This window comes from Lynx canadensis, chromosome C1 (assembly GCF_007474595.2).
Source record: "Lynx canadensis isolate LIC74 chromosome C1, mLynCan4.pri.v2, whole genome shotgun sequence".
NCBI classification, from domain to species: domain Eukaryota; kingdom Metazoa; phylum Chordata; class Mammalia; order Carnivora; family Felidae; genus Lynx; species Lynx canadensis.
Window position 1 is genome coordinate 181,586,053 of NC_044310.1, and position 16,634 is coordinate 181,602,686.

Consider the following 16,634-nt stretch of genomic DNA (forward strand, 5'->3'; position numbering starts at 1 on the left):
GGGTAGCAACTCGTCCCAGCCTCACCCTGATTATAACAATCAAAAATGTTTTTCAGACAAAGTTATCAAATGTTTCCTGGGGAGGTAGAGAGAGACAGACAAGTTCCCCAGTTGAGAGCCACTGCTCTATGATAACTGAAGCTAAAGCTCTTAAAAAAAAAAAAAAAAAAAAAAAAAAAAGGATCTATCCAAATGACACAGCTACCAAGAATCACTGGGACTCAAATTCATGTCATCTTAATCCACAATGTATTCTTTCTCCTAAATGAGAAAGATTACACTAGTGGGACATAGATAGACCCCAGTTTAGCCAGTGTCTTCCTGGAGATCATGAGTGTAATCACAGGTGATGGTTAACTTTATTGTCAGCTTGAAAGGTGTTGTGGATGAGATTAACATTTAAATAAGTACATTGTTTTTAAATCAGATTGCCCTCCTTAAGGTGGGTAGGCCTCGTGCAATCAGTTAAAGGCCTAAATCGAACAAAACGTCTAGCCTCCTCAAGCAAGAGCAATGTCGAAGACTGTATTATTGGTAGTCCAACGGACTGCCTTGAAACTGAAATTGCACCAAGGGCTCTTCTGGATCTCCAGCCTGCCAGCCCACACCGCAGATGTTTGATTTGCCAGCCTCTGTAATTATATGAATCCTTATAATAAATTATATACATACTTTTCCTCAGGAGAACTCTAACACATGATGTAATTGAAATAACAACATTTCTGCTTTTCTCCTCTGTACACGCACTCTTTCCTCAAGTTACAGAAGCATCCACATTGCCTTGAAAAAAAAAATAAGCACTGTTTATTTTTGACTTCTGAATGTTGCCATAGAATCCAAAAGGAAGGTTTAAGGAAGTAAGACTAGAGTTTCTATGATAACAGAAGAATTATAAAGAAAGTAGAGGATGTGATAAGGTGGGGGGGGGGGTGGCGGAGGGGGAAGACCTGGCAGAACATGTGAAAAGATGCAGTGCTAACACTAAGAGTCTGGGGAAATCTCTGGTGGGATGACCAGTGCTTGGGGGCCAATCCACGATGCAGAGGAGACCCTCTGAGGGAGCACCTCATGTCAACTGGATAGAGAACCACATTAACTGCAGTCTTATGACTAAAATGTGTCTATTATCAGCTGCCCACATGCTGCCCATGAATTGTACTCTGAGGCTTTTCAGAGGCCCAAACTACCTGATGCAAAAGCAACCTCTCTTTTTCAAAGACCCAGAGCACTTACAAGTCTCTTTCCTAAGCAGAGTGTTGGGCTCTCAGCATTCAGAAATAAGGAAGGGAATATCACTGTTTTGTGAAATCATGAATGCTTGTGCTATGTTTCCTCAGGCTGAGAACCATGTCCAGTGATAAAGAAAGTTCACAAGATAAGAAGTATAGGTCTTAATTAGTAGAGCAGAAAATGCCACAAAGCAAAATATAATACAGAGAGAAGCAAAATAGTCTTTAGTGCAGCATTCTAAGTTTCGAGAAATCAAACTCCCTTATATCTGCTTTGTTGTAAATCACAGCTCTTCTGAGTAAGTGCTTTAAAAAAAATCAAGTTCTAGTTACATGCAGACAGCATACATATGTTATGACACCTATAGGCTCTTGGCTTATTTGTAAAATAAAAGTATTACTATCAATAATGCATCACATGAAAATAGACATAATTCACCAATTTGAAGTATGAGTTTGGGGTCACCTACCCTATAACCCAGAAATTCTACTCATAGCTATGTACCCAAGGGAAGTGAGTATAGGTGTCCACGAAAAAACACGTACAACAAGGTTCATAGCAGCTTTATTCGTAATAGCTCAAAATTGGAAACAACCCAAATAACCATCATGGGAGACTACACATAAACATATATATATATATATATATATATATATATATATATATATAGTAGAATGTTCTACAGTACTATAAAAAAGAATGAAGTATTAATATCACAACAACATGAATGAATATCAAAACGAAGCTGAGCTAAAGAAGCCAGACATTAAAGCGCATTCTGTATGATTCCATTTACATAAATTTCAACAGGCACACCTAAACATTGGTGATATAAGTCAGAATAGTGGAGGACTCTGGGTGGGGCAAGTACTAAGTAGGGAAGGGCATAAAGGATGCAGGGGCACCCACTGAAGTGATGGGAGGAATCTTATATCTCCATTCTAGGTAGGGTCTTACCACCTATGCTTCTTATCTTGTTGACTTAGGTATTTACTTAGGTATTTACATACGAAAATTTAAATCAAGTTATATACTTAGTAATGCATTTTTCTGAATGTATGTTATATCTCAATTTTTTTTTAAGTTCTTTGTATAGATGGGGTGCCTGGCTGGCTCAGTTGGTAGAGCATGACACTCTTGATCTCGGGGTGATGAGTTCAAGCCTCAGGTTTAAGCCTACGTAAAAAAATTTTTTAATAAAAAAATAATAAAGTTGGGTATATAGAAATAACTGTGTACAAAACTCACTGTAAGGGACCTCAGGAGGAATTACTAAAAATTAAAGGAAGTGGTACTTAGTCTAGAGAATCTGAAACTGAGGTATCTGCTGATTTAAATAGCCATGTGCTGGGGTGCCTGGCTGTGCTGGTCGGAAGAGCATGTGACTTTTGATCTTGGGGTCATGAGTGTGAACCCCGCGTTGGGTGTAGAGATTACTTAAATAAATAAAACTTTAAAAAATAGTCATGTGCTAGGTGTTCATAGGCTATAATCCGAAAAATAATGACTTAAATATAAAGGCCAAGTGGAATATCATGAGTGGCTATTTGAAACAACAAACACTGATTTGCTGTCCAGCTGCCTCTCACATGGTGTATTAATTTTTTGTTGCCACCATAACAAGTTACCAAAAACTTGGCGGCTTATTTTCAGTTTTCTATGGGTAAGAAATACAAGGATAACTCAGTCAGTTTCTCTACCTCCAATTTAACAAGGCCAAAATCAAAGTGTCCACCGGCTGGACTCTTATCCAGAGGCTCTGGGAAGACCTTATTTCTGTTCCCATTTGTGTTCTTGGCAGAATTCAATTCCTGTTCCTTGAGGTTGTAGGTCCCTATTGCCTAGTTGACTGTCACTTAGGGACTGCCCTCAGCTCCTAAAGGCCCACGTCTATCCCTTGCTGACAGTCCCTTGCATGTGAAAGACAGAAATGACATGTCAAATCCTTCTCACACAATCTCTCCAACCGCCACCTCACTCTTCTGCCTCCAGCTAGAGAAAGTTCTCTACTGTTAAGGCCTCAAATGATTAGATTTGGCTGACATGGGTAATGCAGGGTGGTCTCCCTGTCCCAATTGCGTTTGCATAGTCTCTCTTGCCCTGCGACATAACATCTTAACAGATTACAGGAATTAAGATGCAGATTCTTTGGGTCCGTTATTCTGGCTTTTTCACATGGACAGCTGTGTTTGATGTTTGTGGCAAGGTGGCATCAGGGATCTGTTCATTTATCAGGGCTTACTGGTCTTCTTGAACAAGAAAAAGGGGAATAACTGCTACCTCTTCAACTTGAGCATGTTGAGACGATAACTTCTTCATCTGAAGCTGTAGTGCATTCTCTGAAATACAGCACCCCTCCATTTTGCTCTATTATTTTACCAACTCTAGTCCTCATCTGACCTCAAAGAAGCCTGTTCTGGAAGAATTACTGCTTCCCACAAACCCAAAGAATTCTCTTGTCGAACACTCAGGTTCTGGGCAAAGACACACCTTTAAGGCGAAGGATGACTTCTGCTTTGGTAGCCTTCCTCTCTCAGCTTCCCTAGATGGACTGGCCTGAAGAAGAAAAGCAAAGAGAAAAGAACAATGGTTGGCTTTAACACAATGATATACCAAAGGCAATTTATGAATCCTGTTCATTTTAATAGTCAGAACTCTGAATGTGATTATAAAGTGGCACCAGGACCCACCTTCGTTGTGACATAGACAGATGTTACCTTTCCCCTTTAGTTGTGCCCTTTAATATCTTTACCTTGCATAGCGCTTCACAGTTTGCAAGTCTTTTATTACACGTACACTGTCACCTTGTTTGGTAAACCGGGCAAGCGTTATTACTCCATGTTTTACACATGATCACTGATATTCAGGTGAGTGAAGTGACTCCATGTCTGCAGAGCAGGTGAGCAGCACAGCCGACTGTGCATTTTACCATCACTATGGCAATCACAGCTGCACCAATCCCCAGAGCTCTCTTGTTAATCTCTGCCTCCTTATCAAAGTCTAGCCCCTGTGCCTCCTTCACAATAAAGTATGAGTGACTGGATCTTCCCAGGAGTGTCTGCACTTTAATATCAAATGAAGGAAATCCAAAGAATAAAATGTCAGGCATTAGCAATTAAGTGAGGGAGAAATGGGAAGCAAGGGGGCATAGGAGGCATGAGGTCTTCTCCTATGATGATACTTGGAAGGTTCTTCCAAATATATAGAAAGGTTAAACTCAGTGCCAGATTCTCGTGAAAGTTAAACATAAAGTGGCTTCAGACTTATCTCAAGTCATCCCAAAACCGAAGTCAACACGTAGAGAAGGGAAGGTGGAAAGCTTAAAAATAATTAGAGTGCTTTTTTGCAATGGGTTTGCCACAACACAGGTGTCATGAAAACCACCACTAAACCCAAACCAAAATGGGAAAGGAAAAGACTCATATCAACATTGCCGTCATTGGGCATTTAGATTTGGGCAAGTATACCACTTCTGGTCATCTGATCTATAAATGTGGTGGGATCAAGAAAAAGGGGGAACTATCAAAAAATTTGAAGAGGCTGCTGAGATGGGCAAGGGCTTCTTCAAGTATGCTAGGTGTTGGGTAAACTGAAAGCTGAACGGGAACATGGTATCACCACTGATACCTCCCTGTGGAAGTTCAAGACCAGCAAGTATTATGTGACCATCATTGATGCCAGAGGACACATAGACTTTATCAAAAACATTATCACAGGCACATCCCAGGCTGATTGTGCTGTTCTGACTGTTGCTGCTGGTGTTGGTGAATTGGAAGCATGCATCTCAAGAATGGGCAGACTGTGAGCCCATGATGGGGCCGTGTTGGGGCCCCGCTTACATACTGGATGTAAAACAACTTACTTTGGTGTTAACAAAATGGATTCCACTGAGCCACCTCACAGCCAGAAAATATATAGGAAATCATTAAGAAAGTGGGGCGCCTGGGTATCTCTGTCGGTTAAGCGTCTGACTTTGACTCAGGTCATGATGTCATGGTTCATGAGTTTGAGCCCCACTTCGGGCTCTGTGCTGACAGCTCAGAGCCTGGAACCTGCTTCAGACTGTGTCTCCCTCTCTCTCTGCCCCTCCCTCTCTCTGTCTCTCTCTGTCTCTGTCTCTGTCTCTCTCTCAAAACTAAATAATTAAAAGATTTTTTAAAAAAAGAAAGTAAGCATTTACATGAAGAAAATCAGCTACAACCCCTACACAGTAGAATCTGTGCCAGTTTCTGGTTGGAACGGTGACAACATTCCAACTTAGCGCGAGCCAAGTGCTAACATGCCTTCGTTCAAGGGATGGAAAGTCACTAGTAAAGATGGCAATGCAAGTGGAACCACACTGCTTGAAGCTCTGGATTGTATTCTGCCACCAACTCACCCAAATGATAAGGCCTTGCATCTGCCTCTCCAGAATGTCTACAAAATTGGTGATATTGGTACTGTCCCTGTGGGTCAAGTGGAGACTGGTGTTCTTAAATCTGGCATGGTGGTCACCTTTGGTCCAGTCACTGTTACAACTAACATAAATTCTATTGAAATGCACCATGAAGCTTTGAGTAAGGCTCTTCCTGGGGACAATGTGGGCTTCAATGTCAAAAACATACCTGCCAAAGACATTCATTGTGGCAATGTGGCTGGTGACAGCAAAAATGACCCACCAGTAGAAGCACCTGGCCTCACAACACAGGTGATTATCCTGACCCATCCAAGCCAAATCAGTGCTGGATATGCACCTGTGCTGAACGGTCACACACAGCTCACATTGCCTGCAGGTTCACTGAGCTGAAGGAGAAGACTGATTGTCATTCTGGAAAACAGCTGGAAGGTGATCCCAAGTTCTTGAAATGTGGTGGTGCTGCAATCATTGATATGGTTCCTGGCAAGCCTATGAGTGTTGAGAGCTTCTTTATCCTCCCCTGGCCCGTTTTGCTCTTCTTGACATGAGACATATGGTTACTTATGGGTGCCAACAAAACAGTGGACAAGAAGGCAGCTGGAGCTGGCAAGGTCACCAAATCTGCCCAGAAAGATCAGAGGGCTAAATGAATATTATCCGTAATACTTGCAACCCCAGTCTTAATGAGTGGTGGAAGGACAGTCCCAGAACTGTTTGTATTAACTGGCCATTTAAGTGTGATGTAAAAGACTGGTTAATGATAACAATGTATCATAAAACCTTTAGGAAAAAAAAGGAGAAATTTTTTGAAGTGTATTTATTCTGAAAGAGAAAGAGAGAGAGCAGGAGTAGGGAAGAGGCAAAGACACAGGGAGGGAGAGGATCCCAAGTAGGCTCTGCACTGTTAGCACAGAGCTCTATGCCGGGCTCAAACTCACAAACTGTGAGATCATGACCTAAGCCAAAATCAAGAGTCTGACGCTTAACCAACTGACCCACCTATATACCCTGGAAAGGAGAATAGGGATTCTCTATCTCCCTTTCTCTCTGCCCCTACCTCACTCATGTGCACATTCTCTCTCTCTCTCTCTTTCTCTCTCTCTGTCTCAAAATAAATAAATAAGAATTAAAAAAAAAAGAATTAGAGCAAGAAACTTAGGAGGAGAGAACAAAATGCCATGTGCCAAGAGATGAAAATGATTTAGATAACTACAATTCTCAAGTTGATGTATTAAATCTGATGTATAACAGTCCGTCAAGAAATGGAGAAGCTGAAAATATGGCCTTCTCTCCCAAATGATTGAATAACAGTTATTTTTATGCTTTTTTTCTTTCTTGCTCATTAGAATAAATTGCCCTGTCCTGAACTCAGTAAGACCTATGAAGCCCCTATTAAAGAAATGTAATCATCTTTGAGACCAAAATAGTCACTGAAAATAGCATGCAAGTTCCTGCCTATCTCTTTCTTTTCCCTATAGCGTTTTTCCACTTATTTTTTGTCCTCCTGTTATCTCTTGACCTGTTTTATGCTGTCAGCTTCTCAAATGTCTTTTAATAACATATAGAAAAGTATGCACTTTATGTTTCCCTTTGTGAAACCTCAGGCCACCAAAAACCTTAAAGTAAATTAGTCTGATAAAATTATACTGAAACCTTCTTTGCAGCAGTGCTGGGATCTTACGTGATTTCTTGTTTAAAAGCGAAACATAACAGCATCTTTTTTGTGTCATTATAAAGGTGAAGGGGGGGGCACCCAGCTGGCTCAGTCAGTAGAGCACACAACTTTTGAATTTGGGGCTGTGAGTTTGAGCACCATGTCGAGTGTAGAGATAACCTAAAAAAAATATAAAAAAAAAAAAAGAAAAGGTGGCGATTCCATGAAATGAAACAATATCCATATCATAGGAGTCCTAGAAGAAGAAGAATGGGAAAAAGGGGCAGAAGGTTTATTTGAACAAATTATAGCTGAGAATTTCTGTAATCTGGGGAAGGAAACAGCAATTCAAGTCCAAGAGGCACAGAGAACTCCCCTCAAAATCAACAAAAACAGGTTAACACCATGACATATCATAGTGAACCTTGCAAAATACAAAGATAAAGAGAATTCTGAGAGGAGCCGGGGACAAAGAGCCCTTAACCTACAAGGGTAGACACATGAGGTTAGCAGCAGACCTGTCCACTGAAACTTGGCCAGAAGGGAGTGGCAAGAAATATTCAATGTGCTGAGTGGGAAAATATGCAGCCAAGAATTCTTTGTCCACAAAGGCTGTCATTCAGAATAGAAGGAGAGAAAAAGACTTTCCCAAACAGACAAAAACTAAAGGAGTTCATGACCACTAAACTAGCCCTGCAAGAAATTTTAAGGGAGATTCTCTGAGTGGAGGGAAAAAAGAAGACCAAAGCAAGAAAGATTACAAAGGATCAGAGAACATCACCAGAAACACCAACTCTATGAGTAACACAATGGCACTAAATTCATATCTTTCAATAATCACTCTGAATGTATATGAACTGAATTCTCCCATCAAAAGACATAGGCTATCAAAATGGGTAAAAAAAAAAAATAACAAGATCCATTTATATGCTGCCTACAAGAGACTCATTTTAGACCTAAAGACACCTTCAGATTGAAAGTGAGGGGATGGAGAACCATCTATCATGCTAATGGATGTCAAAAGAAAGCCAGAGTAGCTGTACTTATATCAGACAAAGTAGATTTTAAAACAAAGACTGTAACAAGAGATGAAGGGCATTCTATCATATTTGAGGGATCTATCCACCAGGAAGATCTAACAATTGTAAATATCTATGCCCCCAATTGTAAGAACCCAAATGTATAAGCCAATTAAGAACAAACAAAGAAAATCATTGATACTAATACCATAACTGTAGGGGACTTAAATACCCCACTACAACAATGGACAGATCATCTAAACACAAAATCAGCAAGGATACAATGGCTTTGAATGGCACACTAGACCAGATGGACTTAACAGATATATTTAGAACATTTCATCCTAAAGCAGCAGAATAGACATTCTTCTCCAGTGTACATGGATCATTCTCCAGAACAGATCACACACTGGAACACAAATCAGCCCCAACACCTACCAAAGATGAATATTTTCAGATCACAATACTATGAAACTTGAAATCAACCACAAGAAAAATTTTGGAAATCCCTCAAATACATGGAGGTTAAGAACATCCTACTAAAGAAAGAATGGGTTAAACAGTAAATTAAAGAAGAAATATAAAAATACGTGGAAGCAAATGAAAATGAAAACACAACAGTCAAAAACCTTTGGGATGCAGCAAAGGCAGTCCTAAGAGGAAAGTAATTGCAATTCAAACCTATCTCAAGAAGGAAGAAAGGTCCCAAATATACAGCTTACAACTAAAGGAGCTAGAAAAGGAGCAACAAATAAAGCCTAAAGCCATCAGAAGAACAGATATAATAGAGATTGGATCAGAAATAAATGATATAGAAACAACAATAACAATGACAACAACAAAAAATGGAAAAGATCAAAAAACTAAATGCTGATTCTTTGAAAGAATAAACAAATTGATAAACCCCTAGCCAGACTTCTCAAAAAGAAAAGAGGGAGGACCCAACTAGATAAAACCATAAATAAAAGAGGAGAGATCACAACCAACACCACAGAAATACAAACAATTATAAGAGAATACTATGAAAAATGATATGCCGACAAACTGGGCAATATAGAATAAATGGACAAATTCCTAGAAACTCATGCACTATCAAAACTGAAACATGAAGAAATAGAAATTTGAACAGATACATAACCAGCAAAGAAACTGATTCAGTTATCAAAAATCTCCCAACAAACAAGGGTCTTGGACCAGATGGATTCCCAGGGGAATTCTACCAGACATTTAAAGAAGGGTTAATATCTATTCTTCTCAGTTTCAAAAAATAGAAATAGAAGAAAAGCTTCCAAACTTTTTCTATGAAGCCACCATTACCGTGATTCCAATGCCAGACAAAGACCCCACTAAAAAGGAGCATTATAAGCCAATATCCCTGATAAACATGGATATAAAAATTCTCAACAAGATACTAGTAATTAGAATTCAACAGTATATTAAAAGAATTACTTGGGGGCGCCTGGGTGGCTCAGTCGGTTAAGCGGCCGACTTCAGCTCAGGTCACGATCTCACGGTTCGTGAGTTCGAGCCCCGCGTCGGGCTCTGGGCTGATGGCTCGGAGCTTGGAGCCTGCTTCCGATTCTGTGTCTCCCTCTCTCTCTGCCCCTCCCTCGTTCATGCTCTGTCTCTCTCTGTCCCAAAAATAAATAAATGTTAAAAGAATTACTTGCCATGATCAAATGGGATTTACAGCTGGGCTGCAGGGCTAACTCAATATTCACAAATCAATCAACATGATACACCACATTAATAAAAGAAAGGATAAGAAACATATGATCCTCTCAATTGATGCAGAAAAAGCATTTGACAAAACGCAGCATCCTTTCTTGATAAAAACCCTCAAGAAAGTAGGGATGGAAGGAACATACCTCAATATCATATAGGTCATATATGAAAGACCCACAGCCAATCTCCTCAATGGGGAAAAAACTGAGGGTTTTCTCCCTGAGGTTAGGAACATGACAGGGATGTCCACTCTCACCACTGTTGTTCAACATAGTACTAGAAGTCCTAGCCTCAGCAATCACACAACAAAAAGAAATAAAAGTCATACAAATTGGTGAGGAAGAAGTCAAACTTTCACTCTTCACAGGTTTTCTACATGGAAAACCCAAAAGACTCTAGCAAAAAACTCGTAGAACTGATACATGAATTCAGCAAAGTTGCAGGATATAAAATCAACATACAGAAATTGGTTGCATTTCTATACACCAATAACTAAACAGCAGAAAGAGACATCAAGGAATCAATCCCGTTTACATTTGCACCAAAACCCATAAAATACCTAGGAATAAACCTAACCAGAGGTAAACAATCTGTAAACTGAAAACCATAGAAAGCTTATGAAAGAAATTGAAGACACAAACAAATGGAAAAACATTCATGCTCATGAATTAGAAGGACAAATATTGTTAAAATGTCTATACTACCCAAAGCAATCTAGATATTTAATGACTCCCTATCAAATAATACCAGCATTCTTCACAGATCTAGAACAATCCTGAAAATGTATGGAACCACAAAAGACCCCAAATAGCCAAAGTGATGTTGAAAAAGAAGACAAGAGCTGAAGACATAACAATTCCAGACTTCAAGCTGCATTACAAAGTTATAACCATCAAGACAGTATGGTACTGGCACAAAAAACAGACACATAGATCAGTGGAACAGAAGAGAGAACCCAGAAATGGACCCACAAACGTATGGCTAACTAATATTCAACAAAGCAGGAAAGAGTATCCAATGGAAAAAAGACAGTCACTTCAGCAAATACTTCTGGGAAAACTGGACAGCAACGTGCAGAAGAGTAAACCTGGACCCCTTTTTTAAACCATACACAAAAATAAATTCAAAATGGATGAAAGACCTACATGTGAGACAGGAAACCATCAAAATCCTACAGGAGGAAACAGGCAGCAACTTCTTTGACCTCAGCCACAACTTCTCACTTGATATGTCTATGTGCCCAGAAGCAAGGGAATCAAAAGCAAAAATGAACTATTGGTACCTCATCAAGTCAAAAAGCTTCTGCACTGCAAAGGAAACAATCAACAAAACTAGCAGGCAACCAACAGAAAGGGAGAAGATACTTGCAAATGACACATCAGATATAGGGTTAATACCAAAAATTTATAAAAAACTTACCAAATTCTACACCCAAAAAACAAATAATCCGGTGAAGAAATGAGCAGAAGGCATGAATAGACACTTTTCCAAAGAAGACATCCGGATGGCTAACAGACCCATGAAAAGATGCTCAACATCACTCATCATCAGGGAAATACAAATCAAAACCACAGTGAGATACCACCTCACACCTGTTAGAATGGCTAACATTAACAACTCAGACAACAACAGATGTCGGCAAGGATGCAGAGAAAGGGGAACGCTTTTGCACTGTCGGTGGGAATGCAAACTGGTGCAGCCACTCTGGAAAACAGTATGGAGTTTCCTCAAAAAGTTAAAAATACAACTGCCCCATGACCCAGCAATTGTATTGCTAAGTATTTATCTAAATGATGCCAAAATGCTGATTTGAAGGGGCACATGCGCTCCAAATTATGGAGCAGCAGCAGTGCTCTCAACAATAGCCAAATTATGGAAAGAGACCAAATGTCCATCGACTGATGAATGGATAAAGAAGAGTGATATATATACATATATGTATACATATGTATACATGTATATATATATATATATATCATGGAATATTACTCAGTGATCCAAAAGAATGAAATCTTGACATTTGCAAGGACGTAGATGGAACTAGAGCATGTTGTGCTAATTGAAATAAGTCAGTCAGAAAAAGACAAATATCATATGATTTCACTCATATGTGGAATTTAAGAGACACAACAGATAAACATAGGGGAAGGGAAGGAAAAATAAGATAAAAACAGAGAGAGAGGCAAACCATAAGACACTATTAAATACAGGAAACAAACTGAGGGTTGCTGGAGGGGAAGTGGGTGGGAATGGGTTAAATGGGTGATGGGCATTAAAGAGGGCATTTGTTGGGATGAACACTGGGTGTTATATGTAACGAATCACTGGGTTCTACTCCTAAAATCAATACTACACTGTATGTTAACTAACTTGAATTTAAATAAATAAATTTAAATGAAAGAAGAAAGAAAGAGAAAGAAAGAAAGAAAGAAAGAAAGAAAGAAAGAAAGAAAGAAAGAAAGAGAAAGAAAGAAAGAAAGGGAGGGTAGGGATGGAGGGAGGGAGGCACAAAGGGACTCTGGCAAATTATCTAGTTTGTTACAGGAATCTAAGAGATATTACATTAAAACCATCAAACAATAGTGCCTATCCTTCTTAATTATTCATGCATTTTCAATCTTCAGTAAAGAGAACTTCATAGAATGTTTGTTCTCTTCTCAAATGAAAAAAATAATAATGGTGATTCTGGTTAACACACATACATGGGTAGATATTTAGTTATAAAATATGAGTTTTTATTTCTCTTCAGATATACAGAGATGTTCTTTTTCATGTGTTAAGCACATCTAACCAAAAATTATGGCTATATATTTATCTGTTTAAGAGGAAATTTTAAAAAAAGAGAAAATACAAGATGTAGGGAACTGAGAGTAACCCTCCCTTTAAAAAAAAAGAAATAAGAACTATACCGAGTACATAAAGAGCTGATCAGCATCTATGGTCACACCCAATAACCACATAGAAAGATAGTTCAGGATAATAGGTTAATTAGAATTCTCAAGAGAAGAGCTACCTCTGTAGACTCACTCCTCTCTCGAAGCAGCTGAAGCCTCTGCACGACCCCATTGACACCAGGATGATAATAAGACTGAATGATGCGAGACAGGACACTCAAGTGAGGCATCCTAGCAAACATCATTGTCCTAGGAGAGGAATAAGGGTGCGCTAGAGGACAAGTTGGGAGGAATGAATGGGAGGAAACAAGGCAGGAATTTTATCTCTTTACTTTATACAAACCAGACTCCCTATTATGTCCTTGAATCTTAGCCAGACTCTGGGGCTGGTGCTTTCCAGCAGAAATAAAGTGAAAGTAGGGCATTGTCTCCTACTTGTTACTGAGGACGACAGCTGATTACATGGGGGAATATTTGATAGAATTTGATTTGGAGCCAGTGATTTGACACTTCCTGGAGGTGTGCCTCTTGGCTTAAGATTAATGGCCAGGCTCAAGTAGGAGTCACATCTTATCATAAAACACATATGAGAATTATTCACCTCTTCATTGTAAGGAGGGAACCTAAACATTTCAGCTTCTTTTCATTTATAATTGGAGTATGCTAGTCTAGAAACAGTACTGTAGTTAGAGGTTACTGATACTGCTCTCCTCTGCAGAAAAAAAAAAAAGGGGGATACTGATAATTATACAACCCTACTTAAATTATCCAGATTTTTTTTATCATTTTTTTAATGTTTATTAACTTTTGAGAAACAGACAGAGTGTGAGTGGGGGGAGGGATAGAGAAAGATGGAGACACAGAATCTGAGGCAGGCTCCAGGCTCAGAGCTATCAGCACAGAGCCTGAAGCAGGGCTCAAACCCACGAATTGCAAGATCATGACCTGAGTCAAAGTCGGACGCTTAACTTACTGAGCCATCCAGGTACCCCTATCCAGATATTTTTTAAATATTGCTAAATAATCATATGCTAGACATTTTCAAATAATAAGTAGGCAACTAATGACTGTGGTTTAAAATGAAATTAACATTTCAGGGGCGCCTGGGTGGCTCAGTCGGATGAGCGTCCGACTTTGGCTCAGGTCATGATCTCGCGGTCCGTGAGTTCGAGCCCCGCGTTGGGCTCTGTGCTGACAGCTCAGAGCCTGGAGCCTGTTTCGGATTCTGTGTCTCCCTCTCTCTCTCTCTGCCCCTCCCCTGTTCATGCTCTGCCTCTCTCTGTCTCAAAAATAAATAAACATTAAAAAATTTTTTTTTAATTTTGAAATGAAATTAATATTTCAACGTCAAGATTCCTCTGGTCCTTGCAGTTCTGAAATCTCATCAGTGATGACAGAATAGAAATGACTTGATAATTCAATAAGTATTATATGAAAAATATGTCAATTATTTTATTTTAACATAACAAACAGTGGCCTATTACCAGTCTCTGAGCTCTGCTCTAGGGTCCCACCTAGACTTCCTCTCATCTGGTAGGAAGAGAATTAGCAAATAGCTCCAGTCCCTGCCACAGAGGGGCAGGGTTATGTATTGCAGAAGAACAAAGTTCCCAATTACTTTTGGATTTAGAAATGATCAGAAGCACTTTTATTCTATGTTTGTTTTTTTGTCCTGAGCCAAAGGAAAACTGTAATATTAAAAAAAAAGTCTTTTTTAAAAAGCTCATTCCAAATGTGTATACATAGTAAAACCAAGAATGTAGTTTAAATTAAAGTTTGGTTATGTCTGAAGAAAGTCACATACAATTTCTGAGCCATCATTTCTCTTCCGTGCCAGCCATGCTTTCTGTCCTCTTATAATTATCCAAATATGTTTCATGATTTTGACAACACAAAGGTTGACACTCTAGTTGGCTGATAAAACAGTATGAGAGCAGGAGAGTCGGTGTTTTTTGACAATGAATGGAAACACATCCCAGGAATCTGCCAATTACTGTTGAGCAGAACCAAGTTTTAGTTTTACTTGAAAGGTTGTCTCAACCTGATCTGTGAGAAGGCGAGTTTTTTGTTCAGGTCCAGGGCTTACAGATTCTGTTTGCATAGTTTTCTTTATCATCAAAGAGAAGCAATTAACAACATAACGCTTGAATCAACAAAGAGTGCTTTTAGGTCTCCTTGGCCTCGAAATTCCCCTTTCATTAAAGCTGATTCCTTGTAAAGCAAACTAACATATCTAACTTCCCTTCTTCAAAGGAGTTCATGTTATTCTGCTTCCACAGTTCTGTAAATCATACTCTTTCTAACTACACTTTCTAAGCCACTTCTCTAGGCTCATGAGAAATAAGAGTATAGAAAGGGTTCACACTACCTCTGATGTTCTCACTGTCCTCCTTTTCCATCTTCAAATTCACACTCCTAATCTATGATAAATGTGCATCCTCGCCCAGATACTCACTCTCATGAAGGACAAACACAAATGTGGTAGATAACCAACAATCAAAGCGGAATTTTCAACATGCCTATTCATCAATTATCTATTTTTTGTTCATACTTCTATCAAGAGACTTGCTGATTTATCTTAATGAGGCCGGCTGTTAGTGCACTACATCGACTTGCTTATGCGAAACAGGATTTATTAGAAATACGTGAAATAGTTCATATAATTTATGGGAATGCTGAACAACCAGATCTGAGTTGGACAACCAGATCTAACTCCAGGAGTTAGCGGGCACCTTCTCTTGAATGGATTTGTTCAAACCAATTAGAGTCTTCTCTGTAATCTACTCAAGTTTCCCATTTATTGGACAAAACATCTGATTCGTTTAGAATCATAGGCTCACCTCATTCCCATTTTCCAAAACAGAAAGAGACTGTGCCTGAAAGAAAGAAACTCAACGGTACCAAAGATGGAATGAATGTTAAGCAGCCCAAAACAAAGGCTGTCCACCCTACTCCAGCCCTTTGGCTTCCCAGTAACCTCATATCTGCTTCCTTACATTATAGATCCAGATGTCCCCATCCAACAGTTCGTAACTATCGCATGTAAAACTGACTAGCAGCTCAACATCTCCTCCAAAGAAAGAAAACTGAAAGTGGGTCAGTTTCTGTTGAAGTTGCTAAAAGTGGCATGACTTATTCTTGATCAAGTTTGGAATATATTTCCTTGGAAACAGTAATTCCTGGAAGGAAAGGCACAGGACCCAAGTGATCAGTCACAGCCAGTGAGACTTTCCTTGCACCCACTCTTTCCACCACCACCACCAAAGTTGAATCTGGTTATACGTAGGCTTGAAATACTGCCAGCAACTTACTTTTTTTTTTTTTTTTTCCTTAAGAGACTTTGAAGTAGAATTTTCTGTCTTACAAAAGAGAGTACTAACTGCCTATTTCTTGGCTTGCAGAGCCGAGAGTAACTTAATAGGTCCCCAGATTGTACACCACAGGGAAGAAATTACATGGTGAAATGAATACTAAGAAGTCACAAGTCAACCAATGATCAGTGTATCTCCTTCTCAAATATGTTTTCAGTAGTTTTGTTAAGATATAATTTATGTGACATTATATTAATCAATTTTATGTTTGTAGTCCAGTGAATTTTAATAAATGTGTACAGTTGTACAACCATCACCATAGTACAGTTTTACAAAATTTCTGTCATCCCAAAAAGTTTCCCTGTGCCCATTTGCAGTCAGTCCTGACACCAATCTCAACCCCTA

General features: G+C 39.2%; 1 pseudogene; it reads left to right on the top strand.

Annotated features, from left to right (window-relative positions):
• Positions 1-4,632: 4,632 nt before the first annotated feature.
• Positions 4,633-6,279, top strand: LOC115520894 (annotated as a pseudogene).
• Positions 6,280-16,634: the final 10,355 nt, after the last annotated feature.